The sequence below is a fragment of the Halichoerus grypus genome, chromosome 13 (genome assembly GCF_964656455.1).
Source record: "Halichoerus grypus chromosome 13, mHalGry1.hap1.1, whole genome shotgun sequence".
Classification (NCBI taxonomy): Eukaryota; Metazoa; Chordata; class Mammalia; order Carnivora; family Phocidae; genus Halichoerus; species Halichoerus grypus.
The window spans coordinates 77442276-77457911 of record NC_135724.1 but is presented as its reverse complement, the minus strand read 5'-3'; the positions used below and the strand labels follow the sequence as shown (position 1 = coordinate 77457911).

The following is a 15636-nucleotide window of genomic DNA, read 5'->3' as shown; positions in this document are numbered from 1 at the left end:
CTTGGAAGAAATCATCGAGAGACGGGGCCACCCAGGGCTCAGCACTCCCCAGCAACAGTGGGCAGGGACTAAAAGCAAGAGCCCCTGTAGACGAGGCACCTGGTCTCTGGTTCACTGCAGTCCCTGTGCTCTGTCTCCCTCCCATGGGACCCACCTACCCCTGGAGGGGCCCAGATATACAACCCCTCCAGCCTCCTTTGAGCCATCACAGCTTTTAGCTGGTGAAGTGACGCGTGAGGTGGGGCTTGTTAGGGGACAATGGCTTTCAGCAACCAAAGCTGGAAGGGAAGTGACAGGTCCAAGGTTCACGGCAGTCACCAGGATGCCCAGGCTGAGAGCTCTGGTCAGGGGTGTCTCCCGGTGCCCTAACTACTTGCAGAGCCCCTGCCTGGCCTCTATTATCACCATGCCGGTAATGATCATCACCGTGGCAGCGCTAAGAAGAGTTCGCACGTACCAAGCACCTTGCACGCTTGATCTCATTTCAGCCTCGCGGCACTGGCGGGGACTAGACAGTCTGCCAAGAGGTCATTTTAGTCTGAGCAGCATTCGCTTCCCCTTCTGCGGTTAACTGGGTCCTGATCTTTCTTTGAGAACCCATCCCTCTCCCACAATGAGTCTTCGTGACTCAGGAAGCAGCAAAGAGTAGTCACCTGCCACAAGGCTCCAGGGGTCGTGTGACTTAAGAGTGGGGCCATGATGATTGGTTCCAGGAGGCCCCACGGCTCACTTCCAGCACTTGCTGGGATCGCAGCTGGCACAATGGAAACATGGAGGTACTGGGGCGCCTGGATGGCTCATTCAGTTAAGTGTCTGCCCTTGGCTCACGTCATGATCCTGGAGTCCTGGGATCGAGCTCCACGTCGTCGGGCTCCCTGCTCAGCGGGGAGCCTGCTTCTCCCTCTCCCTCTGCCTGCCACTCCCCCTGCTTGTGCGCGCTCTCTCTCTCTCTGTCAAATAAATAAAATCTTTAAAAATAAATAACAAAAAAATTTTTTTTAAAAAAAGGAAACATGGAGCTACTGATGGGCATTTGTGCTCAGAAGAAGACAGCCAGAGCCAGTCTGAGTAGGAAGCCCACACAGAGAAAAGGAGAGTCAAAAAACTGTGAAGAAGGAAGAGAGAGTGAGCGAGCAGTAACACTGTTGAGCGCTTGGATCCAGCCACATCTGAAGCTAGGATGCTGGTTACATGAGGCAATATATTCCCTTTATGCCTGAGAATAAGACTATAGCGATATTTAAGTTGGGTTTCCTGTCTCTGACAACCAAAAGAATCCTGAAGAATATAAATACCATCATTAATTTCCATTTTGCATAAGTCACTGGAGGCTAAGGGGACTGAAGTAAATTACCCAAAGCCACACAGCTGTGAATTGGTAGCACATGAATTTGAGATTTGCCCTAAACCTAAAGCAGTTGGGTCAGAAATCTTAGAGGTCTCCTACTGAGCTGTCCCTGTGCCTCTAGGAGTCGAAAGTTGGGGGTTTTAGGAACAGCACATGTTCAGAGCTGCTGGTACACTGTGGTGTGCTGGGGAGGCCAGGAAGAGAGGAGGGGAGGCTGCACTGAGATGAAATATATAATTATTATTTAAATCACTTCAGATGCCATAAGGAGAAAAATCAAAGCTTTCCGTGGCATTTCCCCAGTGCCATTTTTAATTCTATCTTATCAAAACACGGCTGGGATTTGTTTTTCAAAAAGAAAAAAAAAACTCCTTTAATTAAAAAAAAATTCTCTAATAAAAGTTAAAATAGCCCGCAGGCCATCAGGTGACAACGGAAGGAAGACAGGGCATCTCAGCAACTTAAAGCAGATTAAAAAACTAATTTGTTGACTCTTTTTTCCCAAGCTCACCTCTCCCTTGGAAGGCTGTGTGTTTTGCATAATGAGGCTGAAATCCTGAAATCACTGCTGTCCGCTCAGCTCCCTCTTTGTTGGGATTTCAATGGGCTCCCACCTCATGTGGGGGTGCAGGTTTTTTCTTGTTGCTCTGACCAGGGTTTAATGGAATCATTTCACCCTCTGTGCTTAAAATCCTTACAAGGCTTTCCAGTGCCAGAAGGATAAAGAGCAGAACACATATGGGCACACAAGGCCCTGAGAATTGTCCACATCATTGTGTACTAGCTCCTCCCCTCCACTAAAAGCCCTAGTGTCCATGTCCTTGGTTCATGCCACTCTCCTTCCCACCCCAGGGCCTTTGCACATGCCGCTTCCTCTGTCTTCCCATTCTTCACCTGGTTTATCTTTCTCATCCTTCGGATATCAGCTCGTTTTTCTCTGTCTCGAGGCAGTCTTTTCAAATGCCCTAACTTGTGCCCTCCCAGGGTCAGACACTTCCCCTCCTGGCAGTTACTTTGAGTTGTAATTATATGCAGGAAAGCATCTTGGTTTTTTTCTCCACAGTCTTCACAGGGCTTGCACACAGTAAGTGCTCAATAAAAATCTGCTGAGCAAACAAATGGGTGAACCTCGATGGATGGGAGGCCATGGTTCTCTCGACACCTGGACTTCCTTTACTGCATCCAAAACCCCAACCCATACTCTCCCGGCTTGTCTCAAAATCAGCTTGCACGTCTGCCTTCTGGTGTGCATGGCACCCTAGTCATGAGACCATGCTGTGCAGAGAACAGAGTATGGGCTCTAGGTTTGGATCCATGTCCAAATCCCAGCTCTGCTACTCTAGACTGTGCCTCTCTAGATGGTCTCTCTCTTTCTCTCTTTCAGTTGGATGGCTTGTCAGTTGGAGTCACCTTCCAGGGCCAAGCACAGAACATAGAAGCTCGTATGAGGTAGGCACCCGATAAAGGAGTGTTGGATAAATGAATGGATGCCCAAGTATGTTTTTGAATGGAAGAGAAAGCTCAAGTTCAAAGAGAAAACTTTCCGGAGATCCCCACCCCCACCCCACCCCACCCCCCCAGCTGGTTTGAGGTAGATGCAGAAATTGGCAAACTCATCTCCCCACTGGTCCTGAACAGAGGCCCATGGATACTTTAATGCTAGAAGGAATCTAAGTTATGCCCATTCAAGAAAATGACTTGTCTTCTGGCTGAGATGATCATCCTTGCGACTCACTTATACACTGGGCATTAGCTCACTGGATTCCCGTTAACAGCCCATCACAGCAAGCATCACTGTGCCCGTTTAACAGATGGGGAAATGGAGGCATGGTGAGCTCAAACAACTTGCTGACGATCACTCAGCTTGTGAGTGACAGAGCTGAGATCTGAACACAAGCCTGTCTTGTCCTGTGCAGACCCAGATCTTGGTCCCCACTCCTGAACTGGACCAGAGTTAGGCAAGCTACTGGACGTGTATAAAGACGCTGCTGTACTCCTTGGAGGCTGTGGCATCTACGAGGCTGGCTCGTCACCCAAGTCCATCCCAGTGCCCTGTCCTGGTGGGCCTTCCTGCACACTAGCCACTGGACAGCCAGAGCCCCGCATCTCAGTGCTCCTGCCAGCCTGGTTTCTGCAGGTGGCTGGCTCTCCAATGAGATACACAAGGCGGAAGGCAAACATCATAAGCCAGACACCAAGCACAGAGGGGCCTTGGTTTTCAGCAGCAGCTTTAGCTCATCTGCAGGTGTCTCCATTTCACAGATGAGAACACTGAGGCCAGAGATGGGTTGTGTGGCTGTTGTGAAGTGGCTGGCCTCTGAACCCAGATTTGCCTGATTGCAAACCATGTTCATCCCTTGAGGGCCTGCCATGTGCCAGATACTCTTCTAGGGGCAGTAAAATGTCACTTACTCAACACTGTGAGAAACAATGAGTTCCACATAAGCGAATTTTCGGACACCCGAGGCATCAGACACAGAAACATGTATCTGTGTAACCATGGGGATCAAAATATTTACCCAATGAATTATTCTTGACCCTTCGCCCTGCCTACTGAATGGAGTTCACCCGTTCTTAGTTCTTCGGTGCCAACACACGAGCTAACATTGTTGCAGTTCTAGAATACTGCACACGGTTCTGTAATACTGAGATGAGCAGAAGCTAGTGGGATGAGGGAGGCATTTGACCCCTGTGCTAAATTCCCCACTGGGCTGTGATTCTTTTGTTTCCATGCTTACTTTAAAGACTTTATTTATTAAGTAATCTCTACCCCCAACGTAGGGCTCGAACCTACGACCCCGAGATCACCCACTGAGCCAGCCAGGCGCCCCTTGTGCTTCTTTTGAGAATCTCTTCCTCCGTAGCCTTGTTCTCAGGCTGTCAATTGTTGCTCCTGGCTATGGGCACTCTGCTTTCTCTACCATCCCACACAGGTCTGATTTGCTCCCCCTAAGGGCTGCAAACCTGGAGAAGTCAGGTCACTGAGCTTATCGGAATGGTGTGCAAACTAAGAGTAAATATGCTCTGAGCGAGAAATGTTGGCTCTTTTCTGATATGCACAGTGTGGCAATTAAATGGGATGAACTTCTTGTTCTGATTTATATATATATAGTTGAGTTTCCAGGACAAAGGGTCTGCAGTTATTATGGTGATAGACTTTAGAGCTTTATGGAAATGAAAGCAACTTTGATTGCTCCAGAGATTCTGGATTTTCTCCCTGTCCGTGAGGTAGGCATTCAAACTACAAAGAACCCAGGCCAGTGGCTTGTCAATGGACACTTTGTGGGGGAGACATCAGGGCCATTTTGGCGCAGCGGGGCTCACCTTGGGGACACAGTCCAAGAGAAGTAGAAACATGAGTGGTCTGCCACCTCCAGGTAATTCTACAGTTTATCATGGCAAATGTCGTGTGGCTCCAGCTTCCTGGAGGTTCAGGGACTGAATCTGCAAAGCCAGGGCCCAGTGCACACAGCCCCAGTGCCCCAGACCCATGAGCATTATCTGCAGATCAGTGTCCTAGAGGGGGACTCCCTGGCCACCTACAGTCACTCATGCCCACCCAGCATGCAGCCTCGCCCACAGACCAGTGCTAGCCATCATTGGGGGGGGGGGTGATGGGAAAGAGACTTGCTCAAGGCCACAAAGTCAATGGGTGGCAAAGTGGGGACCCAGATCCTTCAATTCCCATCCAGAGGCTCTTCTCTTCCCCCTGTACTCATGAGATCACACAGAGAATTTAAAGGAATCAGCAAACCATAACAATATCTGGGAAATGAGCTAGAAACTTGAATGCCTAGACATGAGAAGTATGCTGGGTCAGGCCCTCCTGCTGTCTGGGGCTCCAGGATCCATTTGCTGGAGTTGGGGCTGAGAGGGGGACATAGCTGTCCTCCCAGATTTCCAGGTATTAAGACCACAGTCACCTGCTTCCCACTAGCTGAATGGCCTTGGGGCGTCTCTTCCCTTCTCTGGGTCTACACCCCCTATCTAAGAATTCTCCCAGCTCACAAAGTTACAAAGTCTCTGGAGGTGCTACCCTTTTCCTGACCACTTGGATGCAAGCCTCACGCATCACCGGATCCACAGTGATTCAGCCAAGTGCACTAACTTTTCGCCTCATCACTCTTGGCCAATGCCCAGGACCGTGGCCGGGCTTTTTAGCTCAGAGGTCAGAAATTTTTTTCTGTGAAGGATCTGATAGTAAATATTGTAGGCTGTGCGGGCCATACGGACTCCGTCACAACTACTCAGCTCTGCAGTTACAACCGGAAAGCAGTCATAGACAATATACACATGAATGGCTATGCCTGTGTCCCAATAAAACTTTATTTATAAAAGCAGGCAATGGACTAGACTCGGCCTGTGGGCCACAGTTTACCAAGCCCTGTTCTAAGTCATTCCAAGTGAGGTCCAACACCTCTTCTAGGACTGAGGTAATTAACTTTTCCTGGTTTGCATGGGACTCTCCTGGTTTTAGCACGAAATCCTGCATCCTGAAAAACCTCACAGTTTCAGACAAAACAGGATGGTTATCACCCTATCTGGGATCCCGTGAGCCCTGCTTTCTCCCATCTCGGCATTGCTCTGGCTAGGACATTCAACTGTCTCCTCCATAAGGAGGAGGAGGAAGAGAAGGAAGAGGAGGAAGAAGGGGCTACTGTTTATTGTGATTTCCTGTGTGCCAGGCACCGTGTGAAGAGCTTGGTCAACATGACCTCCTATGATCCTCCAGCAGTCCAGGAGGGTTGAAGCTGCTCCCAGGAAGGGGTCAAGACTGGACTGGATCCCAGGCTAATCTGCCTCCTTCTTCCTCTCCAAACTGTAAGCTCCCGAGGACAGAATTGGGGTCTCTCCCATCGCTACCTTCAGCGCCCCACACACAATAGGACAATTAGAAGGTTCTGAGCAAATACCGATCGTCAGGAATCACTGATGTTGAATGAATCTGTCCACAAATGAATGAATGAGCGAATCGTCCCTCGGTCTAGACAGACACTTCCCAGTTCTATGACATGATTCCTTCCTGCCTATCCAAACTCCAGGCAAGGTAAGCGGAAAATGCCAAATATATGCTACGCCGTCCGTTCTGCTAAAACATGCCTAGGCCTTGGGGCAATAGGACATCATAGATAAAAACATGGTCTCTGACATCGGGTGATCTGGGTGCAACCCCAGCTAGGCCTCTTCTGGGCTGTGTGATGGGACCAGCCAGCTCACCTCTCTGAGCCTCACAGATTACAACGTTAGACAGTAACAGAAACTGCCTCCAAGGCATGAGGCACGGAGTTTGGTAAGCCCTCCAAAAACATTTACACATGATCATCATCATCACTGCTGATGCTGGGATGAGCAGAAAGCAAGGTAGGGATGGGGGATATCCCCATGCTGAGAAGTACAGGTGTTCATTAGGCAGCTCTAAATGAACACCCGGGCCAAACGGGAGGACATGTGCACTTCTGGTAACTGCCCTGGCTAGCTAGAAGTACAACAACGGTGCGTAACAACCAGAAAACCTCAGGAACATACAATAAGGAGCATTTCTCTCGCTAACCTATTTGTGGCCGGCAGGGGCTTGGCTGAGCTAGGCTCTGTATTGAGGTTTGGGCTCAGGGTGGTTGGACACGTGTTCATTCTGGGGCCAGGCTGAGGGGGCTCTTCCCCAGCCATGGCAGAAACAGGTGGGGCCCCTTAAGACTTAAGTTTGGAACCAACCCAAGGTCACTTCCATCTCACACTAAAGACCAAAATCAGTCACCGGTCAAACCCACAGTGGAGGATCAGGGGCATAAACCCTGCTGCCCCTTGAGTGAGAAAAACGGCAAAGTCCCACAGCCGAGGGCAGGGGTGCAGGGAGGAGGGAGCAATGAGGGCCAGGGAGGCCTCCACCCCAATAACCCAAACCCTAGCCGCACCTTGGAAAGGGGGCCCACACCGACCCTGCCCTCCTCACCAGGTTCCTCTTCGGCCCCTCAGCCTCATCAGCATTTGGTCAAAATCTAGAAAAGACCCCGAGTACTAACACTTGCAGTCCTCGGGGACCCTGTCCCCATCTTCCCAACATCTGGACCTGCTCCGGGGAGCCATTAATCTCGGGCAATTTCTTTCCTCACTTGATTTGTTTATTTAAGGAAAACAAGTTGCTCCTAATTAGAAGCACTGCTGTCGAGATGTTCAGCATGTCCTAGGCTGCCTATTTTCAGACCTTCTGCCTAAAATTATACCTGCGCTCTTAACATCTGTGAGCCTGTTCAGCAACTGTCCTGAGCTCAGGCTTTTGGCGAGAGAGGCTTGAGGTGCTGCGGGTGCCGAGGGAGCTGGGTGGGGGCAGGGGGTCCATGGGCTTCAGAGCAAAGGCACTTGGAAAAATGCACATGCAACATCCCGACAACCTGCCTGGAGCTGGCACAGATCACCGAATCAACTCTCGGCGAGGGCACAGCATGAACACAGTCCTGACCCGAGGAGCGGGGCGAAGAGTGGTTCTAAAGGTTCAGAGAGGTTTTCTGTTGGGAAGCTCTCAGCCTACGTCCCCCCACACGCTCTTGCACCTCTATGGACACTCAGACTCACCTGCAGAGATGCACATGCTCAGAAACACACACACACACGACATGCACAGAAGTCATACCGCCCCACAGACAGGCAAACATACTGCAGGCGTGCACACGCACACACACACACACACACACACACACAGGAGACATGCACAAAAGTTACACCGCAACCCCCACAAACACACATTCAGAGACACACGTGCATGGAGACACACGCGCATGGAGACACACTCCAATGTGCAGAGCAACCAACACACCAGATACCAATACTCAGAAACACGCACAAGGAGATACAATCAAGTGTGCAATGCTACAAGCCAGGCACGCGTGGTCAGAGACACAGGTACATACACGGAGATGCACAGAAAGTCCCCCCTGCCGTACACACAGGTATACACCCCCAAAAACACACAGCGACACAGAGACGCGCGCAGAGGTTACAAACAGGTACACGCGCACACGCAGAGACAAGCGAGCGTGCAATGCTGTGCATACACGGGCACAGACAGACACAGAGGTACACTGAAAAACAGGGAGGCTGGAAGCACATACCACAAGTTCACGCTCACGGCGTTGCACACGCATGCGGGCGCTCACACACGCCCACACAGACACGTGCAGACGGCTCGCACAGCTGCGGAAGCAGGTGCCCAGACAGGCCTGCCCAGCCTCTCGGACACGGGTTGTGGCACGCAGAGCCCCCCGGACACACGGGTGCACCTGTGCAACCACGCGCCTACCTGTCACAGACACACATCCAGCTGACGTACAGCCAACTGCCAAACACTCGCAAGCGCGTACGCATACCCACAGTTGCTCTGACTCACACAGGCACACGTTCCCTCGCAAACACGTGAGCGCACGCACGCGCACACACACACACACTCAGAAATCCACAGTGTCCCAAGTGCACACCCAGACTGACCCTATTCACATGTGTGCGCACACGTGTAAGGTTTTTAGGTAAGTCAGACTCCCATGAACACATGTGCACGGACCTGCGTGAGAATGCACTCATTTACACACGTGTCCCGGCACACACGCACATCCTACTCCACCAAGAGAGCAAACCGTTCATTTCCTCAGAGTCCTAGAAGTCCGGCCCACAGACTGAGCCAGCACCTGGCCAAACTGCTTCTGCCCCAGTCCCCGCCTGCACGCCCGGTAACTCACTCTGCGACAGCCAAGATGAGGTCTGCCTTCCCCGCCACCCCCACCCCCACCCCGCGGATTCAGCATGGACCCAGGAGAACCTGGTTTGGGGAGGGACACAGAGATCCCAAGCCTCAGAACCACTCAGAAAGAAATAAGACTGACCACAATCTACTGCCTTTCCCCACAATCTCGGCAACCCTCTGCCTTATCCCAAACACACACACACACACACACACACACACACACACAGCGCTTTCCCTAGCACAGCCGTTCCTGTATGGAAGAGCAGCTCTGCCTGCTCCAACAGCCTCAGCACCCTGGGTGCCTGACACCCAGACACGCTGAACTTCTCGGCCCTGGGTCCCTACACAGCCGCAAAGTTGGAGCCATGGAGACAGCTTACCTCCACCTTCTGTTGTCATGGCGACGCAGCAGCTGGGCGCATCCAGCCTTCCCTGACCGCCCTGAGCTCCTCTCTAGGAGCTGCGGGCCCAGCAGAGCTTTTTATGAGGAAGCAGCAAGGGGGTGGGGACGGCAGGTGTCAGCTGATTGGAGAGAACAAGGGCCCTGCCCCCCAGTCAGGATCACCTGGTGCTCAGGTGGGACGGGGAGAGCCTCCCTGGGGAAAACAGCACCCACATGCTCCCACACAAAACAGACAGCCCTGCTCCCGCATACCCATGTCCGTGGAGACCCAGTCTTCACCGGCCTCTACAGTAAGCACTTTCCAAGCACCATCTCAGTTAGTGCCCCCCCACCCCACCCCGCAACACTCTTCCTAACAGAAACTATGAACTCCCCATCTTACAGAGGCCCACTGAGCTTTGGAGGGTGAAGTGACTGGTCCAACTCAGATGCATCTGAGTCCCATGCCTCTTAAACACTAAACTATATTTCAGGATTTTGAAAATCTCCTCTGTGACGATCGCTCAGGGCTGACGAGTGTCTGAACTGGGACCTCTGAAGACACATGAAATCGCTTCATTTTGCAGAAGGAGCAACTGGAGCCCAGAGAGGTCTAGCGATTTGCCCAAAGTCACACAGCACATTGACAGTGGTCTTGAAGCTCAGTCTTCTGACCCAGAGATGAGGTTTCCCCAGGACATCAAGCACCAGCCTCTGATCTCAGGTCTCAGCAGTCTAGGGAAGCAGCTCCTAGCACGGCCCCAGGTCAGAATCCTAAGCAAGGGCAGAAGGTCCTGAGACTCCTACCTCGTACCTCAAGAACTGTCCCAGAACCCCACAGCAATGCCATTATTCCCCAGAGGCAGATGCCCAGCCCAAGCAGGACTGGCAAACTATTTCCAACCTTCAAGTCATGGTCAGAGGCATTTCCACTGCCTGCCTTACTGACCAACCAGTCCATCGAGATGACCCCAACCCTAGGCTGCATCCCCCGTGAGAAAGCACGATGCCGTCGAGGAGGCTGTGACCACAGGGGCGGCTCAGAGACCAGGGGACCTCTTTGGAGCATGCTTCTCATTAGGAGGGAGAAATAATCTGGCCAAACTCATGAGCTATTTGCTGGGCTCTGCAGAGCCTCTAGGGACCTGGCGTGTGTGGGGACTACCCACACTCCGAGCTGCAGATGAGGATGCCAAGAGCCTCTATCCAGCTGTCCATTCAGCCCCTTTCCTGCACAAAGCTGGTCCCTCCCCAGGCTCTGAATGGTCTCATTAAGTGGCCCAGGTAACTTCCCCCAAATCTTTCGCTCATTCCAGGAGCTGCAGGTATGGGAGGTGATCCCCACCTTGCCTAGTGTCTCTGCCATGGAGGTGAGTCGGCTCCAGCGATGCCACTTGGGGCTGAGGGAAGAGCTTGGATAGAGGCAGTCTGAGTGGGGCCCCCTGTCCCCAGTTCTTTCTCCCCCTCCTGGCGCGCGCGCGCGCGCACACACACACACACACACACGCACGCAATGGACATAAGCAAGCCTGCAAAGCACTCCACACAAAGCCCATCCCCTGGGCAGCCCTGGAAGCCGTCTCCAGTGTCAGGAAACCTCATGCACCCGGGTATCACCCCAACAAGCACCTCCTAAAGCCAACTTGAAAATACACGACCAGCTCCTTCTCCCCTCCCCCCCCCGCCCCCAACTCTGAACCGGCCGAATAAGGGGGAATTCATGAATTACATTAAAGGGGCCCACCGCCTTGCCCCTGGCCCAGCTCAGCCTGAGAAGCCTCGAGTGCCTGCCTTTGGGGACCCAGCGGGATGCCCGCAGGAAGGACGCCTGGCTGAGCCGGAACGTCCCACCCTCCTCCAGAGGAGAGAAAGTTTGTCATTTACCGGCGCTGGGCTGTCGCCACTCCGGGTTCCTTCCTCACCTGGCCCCGGGCGCTGAGCCCCCAGCCTGCGCGGAAGCGGCTGGACCTGGAAGCCCAGATCGGGGACAGGAATCCTTTGGCGGCAGCTCGCCCCCCCCCCCCGCTCCCCTCCCCGGAGCCCTTCTCCCCGGCCCCGGGCGCCTCGGCCCTTACCTGAGGGGGTCTCGGCCACTTGCAAACTCTGCCAGCGGAGCCCCGCGGGCGCCGGGGTCCCCCTCGGCGACTCGCGCGTCCCGCTCGGCGCGCCCGCTCTGTGGGCGCCTTCCCGGCTGCCCGCTGCTGCAGTGGCATCCAGCAAAGCGGAGTCCGGATTTCCTTCCTCGCCACCAAGCCTGCTCCGGCCGGGCCCGGGGGCGCGGGGCGGGGGCGGCTAGCTCCCCGGGGCTGGTGCCAGGGGGCACCCTGCGCGCCGCCAGCGGGAAAGTGCAAGAGTGTGGCGTCCTGGATTGCAGCAGCGGCGACAGCGGCGGCCGGGGACGAGGAGGCGGTGGCGACGCCAGCCGGCGAGCCGGGGAGGCGGGCGGCGGCGCGAAGTGGAAGCCGGGCTCCCGCGAGCCTGGCGCCCGGGCGGGCGGCACTGCGTGGGGGGGGGGGGGGCGGCCGCGCCGCGCGACGAGGCCCCTTGCGGCCACCCGGCCCGGGGAATGGCGAGGGCCGGGGCGCGCCGGGCGCGGGCGGATGCTGGGCGCGGGGCTCCGGCCGCCTCGCCTGGCGCTCGCCGCCTCCCGCGCTGCCTCGCTCGCTGCCCGGACTTCCAGTCTCCGGCCCCGAGCTCCGGGCGCAGCCGCCGCCGCCGCCGCCGCCCGCCGCCGCCGCCAGCAGCGCGCCTCAACCGGGCGCGCTCCTCGCGCGGAGCCACAGCACTGCCTGCGCTTAACTCCTTGCGCGCCACCTGTCCCTCCCGCAGCCGCCCGCCGAGCCCGGCCGCCCCGCGCCAGGCCTCCCGGCCTCGCTGTGCTCGTCTCTAGAATGGGCTCGCGGACCCGCGTCCGGGGGTGGTTTAGAGAATTAACCGAGCCGATTGACATGCGAAGTGCCATGCGGCTGGCATAGAGGAAGCACTCGATAAATGGCAGAGGATTTGCTGCTGCCGCCGAGCTGTGTTAGAGTAGATACCCCCGAAAGGGCAGCTTGGTTTGTTGGTGTTTAGTGTGTTCCTTTTAACAGGAAGGAGGTTTAAGCTGTGTGACCCTGGGCTGGTCACTTACCCTCTCTGAGCCTGTTGCAGAAGATTCCCTCTGAGCTCTGTGACCTTGGGTCTCAGCACCCCTCTGAACCTCTTGTAGCCTCATCTGTAAAGTGGGGATGATAGATGTTGCCCACCTTCAAAGGATGTCCTGCAAATCTCTGGGAAGGGAGCTGCTCTCACGAGAACCACCACTGAGCCAGTCTCCTAAATGCCAGGCACCTGGCCAATGTAGTTTCAAATACATCATCTCATTAAGTCATAGAAACAACCCTAGGAGGTGGCTAGTTCCAACTCCATTTTTCAGATGAGAGATTTGGGGCCCCGGGAGTTAAGTTCACCCAAGTTAGCAGAGCTAGAAAGTATGGGAGCTGGACCCTGGACCTTCTGACTCCCAAACCAGTATCTGTTAAGCTCGGGACTGAAGGAGCAGCTCTAATGTGGCCTAATCTTTGCTGGGACTAGCAATGAGAATTCGCATCTGCATTTCTTTAATTAGAACATGCTGTTTTTCCAATTATAAAATTAATTCTTGTCTAATGTAGGTATTTCAGAAAATACTAAAACATTCATGAAGGAAAGCAAACCAACCCTATTCCCACCACCCAGAGGCAAGGATTATTAAGATCTTGATGTAGTTCCCCCAATCTTTTTTCTATACCTACATGTAAAGGCGGTTGGCAGAAAGCGAATCATCCCATGGACTCCATTCTGTGTCAGGAGATAGGGAGGGTCTGGCAAATGCAACTCATGAATCCCTCGCTGAGGCTGGACCCCCAGCTGTCCCCACCCCCAACAATCCCAGATGTAGTTACCCTACTGGTCCAGTAGAAAGCGTACGGGGTTGGGGATTTGTGCATCTCACCCAGTTACCATTGGACGAGCCCTGCTCTGATGCTTTCCCTTCTCCCACTGTTTCTGTGTCTCCCTAGAAGACCAGATCATTCCTTTTCCTGGGGTACAGAGACTGCTGATGTCACACTTCCAGCCTGCCCAACCCCATCGGGAACAAAGCATTCCCAGAGTGTCTGCTCCTGGGGGGCAGAGGCAGTACCGGGGCTTAAAGGTGCAGGCAATCTAGGTTCACACCTGGGCTCTGTCTCAAGAAGCTGTCACCGCCCTGAGCCTCTGTTTCACGTCTACAACATGGGGCGTAAAGAACACCAGCCCTCTGGAGTCGTGAGGATTACATGAGGTAAAGACCAGTAAATACTCAATTCATGGCAGCTGCTGCTTTTTATTAGTGAGGAGAAGTGATCTGAATAATACGAATATTGATTGCCAACAACTGTTGAGTTCTTACTAAGTGCCAGGCACAATTCCCATTAATGCTTAACAACAACTTCAGGTGATCGGTATTAGGACTTAGTCCATTTAGAGATGGGAAAACTGAGACCCAGAGAGATGAAATCCTCCGTCCAAGGGTACACAGCAAGCTCACGGTAGAGGCTAGGCTCTTCTGGCCCCTGCCGCCTAGTCACCAGCACAATTCCAAATGGCAGACTCGGTACCTTTCCCGTGTCCTCCTCATCCCTCCCCATCTCAGAACCCTCTTGCGCTGCCTGGGGGACAAAGCTCCTCCTGGAGGAGATCTAGGGACTGATACCTGGCCAACGAGCCCACCGCAAGGTGGTGGGGGTCTGAGGACAGTGCTATTGATCTCCAACTGCCCCCAGTCCACCTGCACCACAACCCACTCTTCCCTGCCCCCTCCCTAACCCCAGCTCAGGAATAGGCATTGGGCTCATGGAGAAATGGAAAGAGCCCCAGGCTTGGAATCAAGCAGGTGAAGTTCAAGTGCTAGGCAAGTGTCCTGGGTTGGTTACTCACTCTTTTGAGTCTGCTTCATCATCCACAAAAGGACTAATAATGTCTTCCCTGCCTACTTCCTAGGGTTCTTGGGAAAATTATGGATTGGAAAACACCTTGAGGATGGAACGATCTGTAAATACACAGCTGTGATGTTAGAATCATACAAACATATAAGAACAGAACATCGTGGCATATCATAACAGTGAAAACTGGGGGCTCTGGAGACAGGGTTGTTTTCCCCCATATGACGTCCAGTTGACCCACCTTTCCCCCACCGCTTTCTGGGGCCACCTTGGTCAGAGAGCATATGACACCAAGTGGGTGGGAGGGGGGCTGGTTCTGCTTTTTCCTCCCTTGCCTAATTCTTGGGGTTGCCAGGGCGCCCTCCAAACATTGTATAGCCCCATTGTTGGCCTTTGAAACCAAGAGACTGGGATTCGCTATAAAAAGTAAGTCGTAAAGGTGTAGGATTTTTGTCTAAACCACCCACACAGGTTTTGCAGAAAGAGACATAGTCCACTTCCTCTAGACCCAACCATTGGGCAAACTCTAAGTTTTGCTAAGGACCTGCTCTGCGCACTCCTTAGCCTGGCCATCATTTGTGTATAAGGTTTCTGAGAAGAGCCTCCTCCTCTCTCCGCACCCTCTATTTCAGCTCAAATCTTACCGTTTCTTGGCCCAAATCTGTTGCAGGACTCATGGAGGAGAACGAAGAAACAAAGCAACCTTTGAAATAAATTATAAAGACCAAAACAGTGATGTAAGAGAGTTTCTGTTACTTAAGATTAGGTAACACCTCCAAGCTACGTTCGTAGAACAAGTCACTAACCAATACATCACTGTCTTTGAACCACAGCGTCTAAAAATAGGATTTGCTCTAATTTCCTGAGTAGCTGGTGTAAACAGAGAGAATGTTAGAGTAGTGAGCGAGCTGTGTCAGGTGGTAACTAACTCCCCTTTGCTGGTAGTTTTCTTTTCCTTTTCTTCTTTCTTTTTTTTTTAAGATGTTGTTTATTTTTTTATTTGACAGAGAGCACGAGCACAAGCAGGGGGAGCATCAGAAGGAGAGGGAGAAGCAGGCTCCCCAAAGCTGAGCAGGGAGCCCAACCCTGGGACTCAATCCCAGGACCCTGGGATCATGACCTGAACCAAAGGCAGACACTTAATCAACTGAGCCACCCAGGTGCCCTTGATGGTATTTTTTGAAAGTGGAAAGGAGGGGACTTGCCTCCAGCAATGTCAGGCAAATGCTCG

At 53.2% G+C, this 15636-nt stretch overlaps 1 protein-coding gene across 4 annotated transcripts in view; it reads right to left on the bottom strand.

Annotated features, from left to right (window-relative positions):
- WSCD2 (WSC domain containing 2) overlaps positions 1 to 12709 on the bottom strand; it is a 116899-nt gene extending 104190 nt beyond the window's left edge. Inside the window, exon 1 of one of the 4 annotated variants that reach the window (XM_078060850.1) lies at positions 12593 to 12709. The gene's annotated coding sequence lies outside the window, so the exon portion shown is untranslated. Of the gene's footprint in view, positions 1 to 9460; positions 9548 to 11537; positions 12170 to 12592 lie in introns of those variants that run through there. The other 3 variants (XM_036116706.2, XM_036116701.2, XM_036116702.2) reach the window with 3 other exon arrangements.
- Positions 12710 to 15636: the final 2927 nt, after the last annotated feature.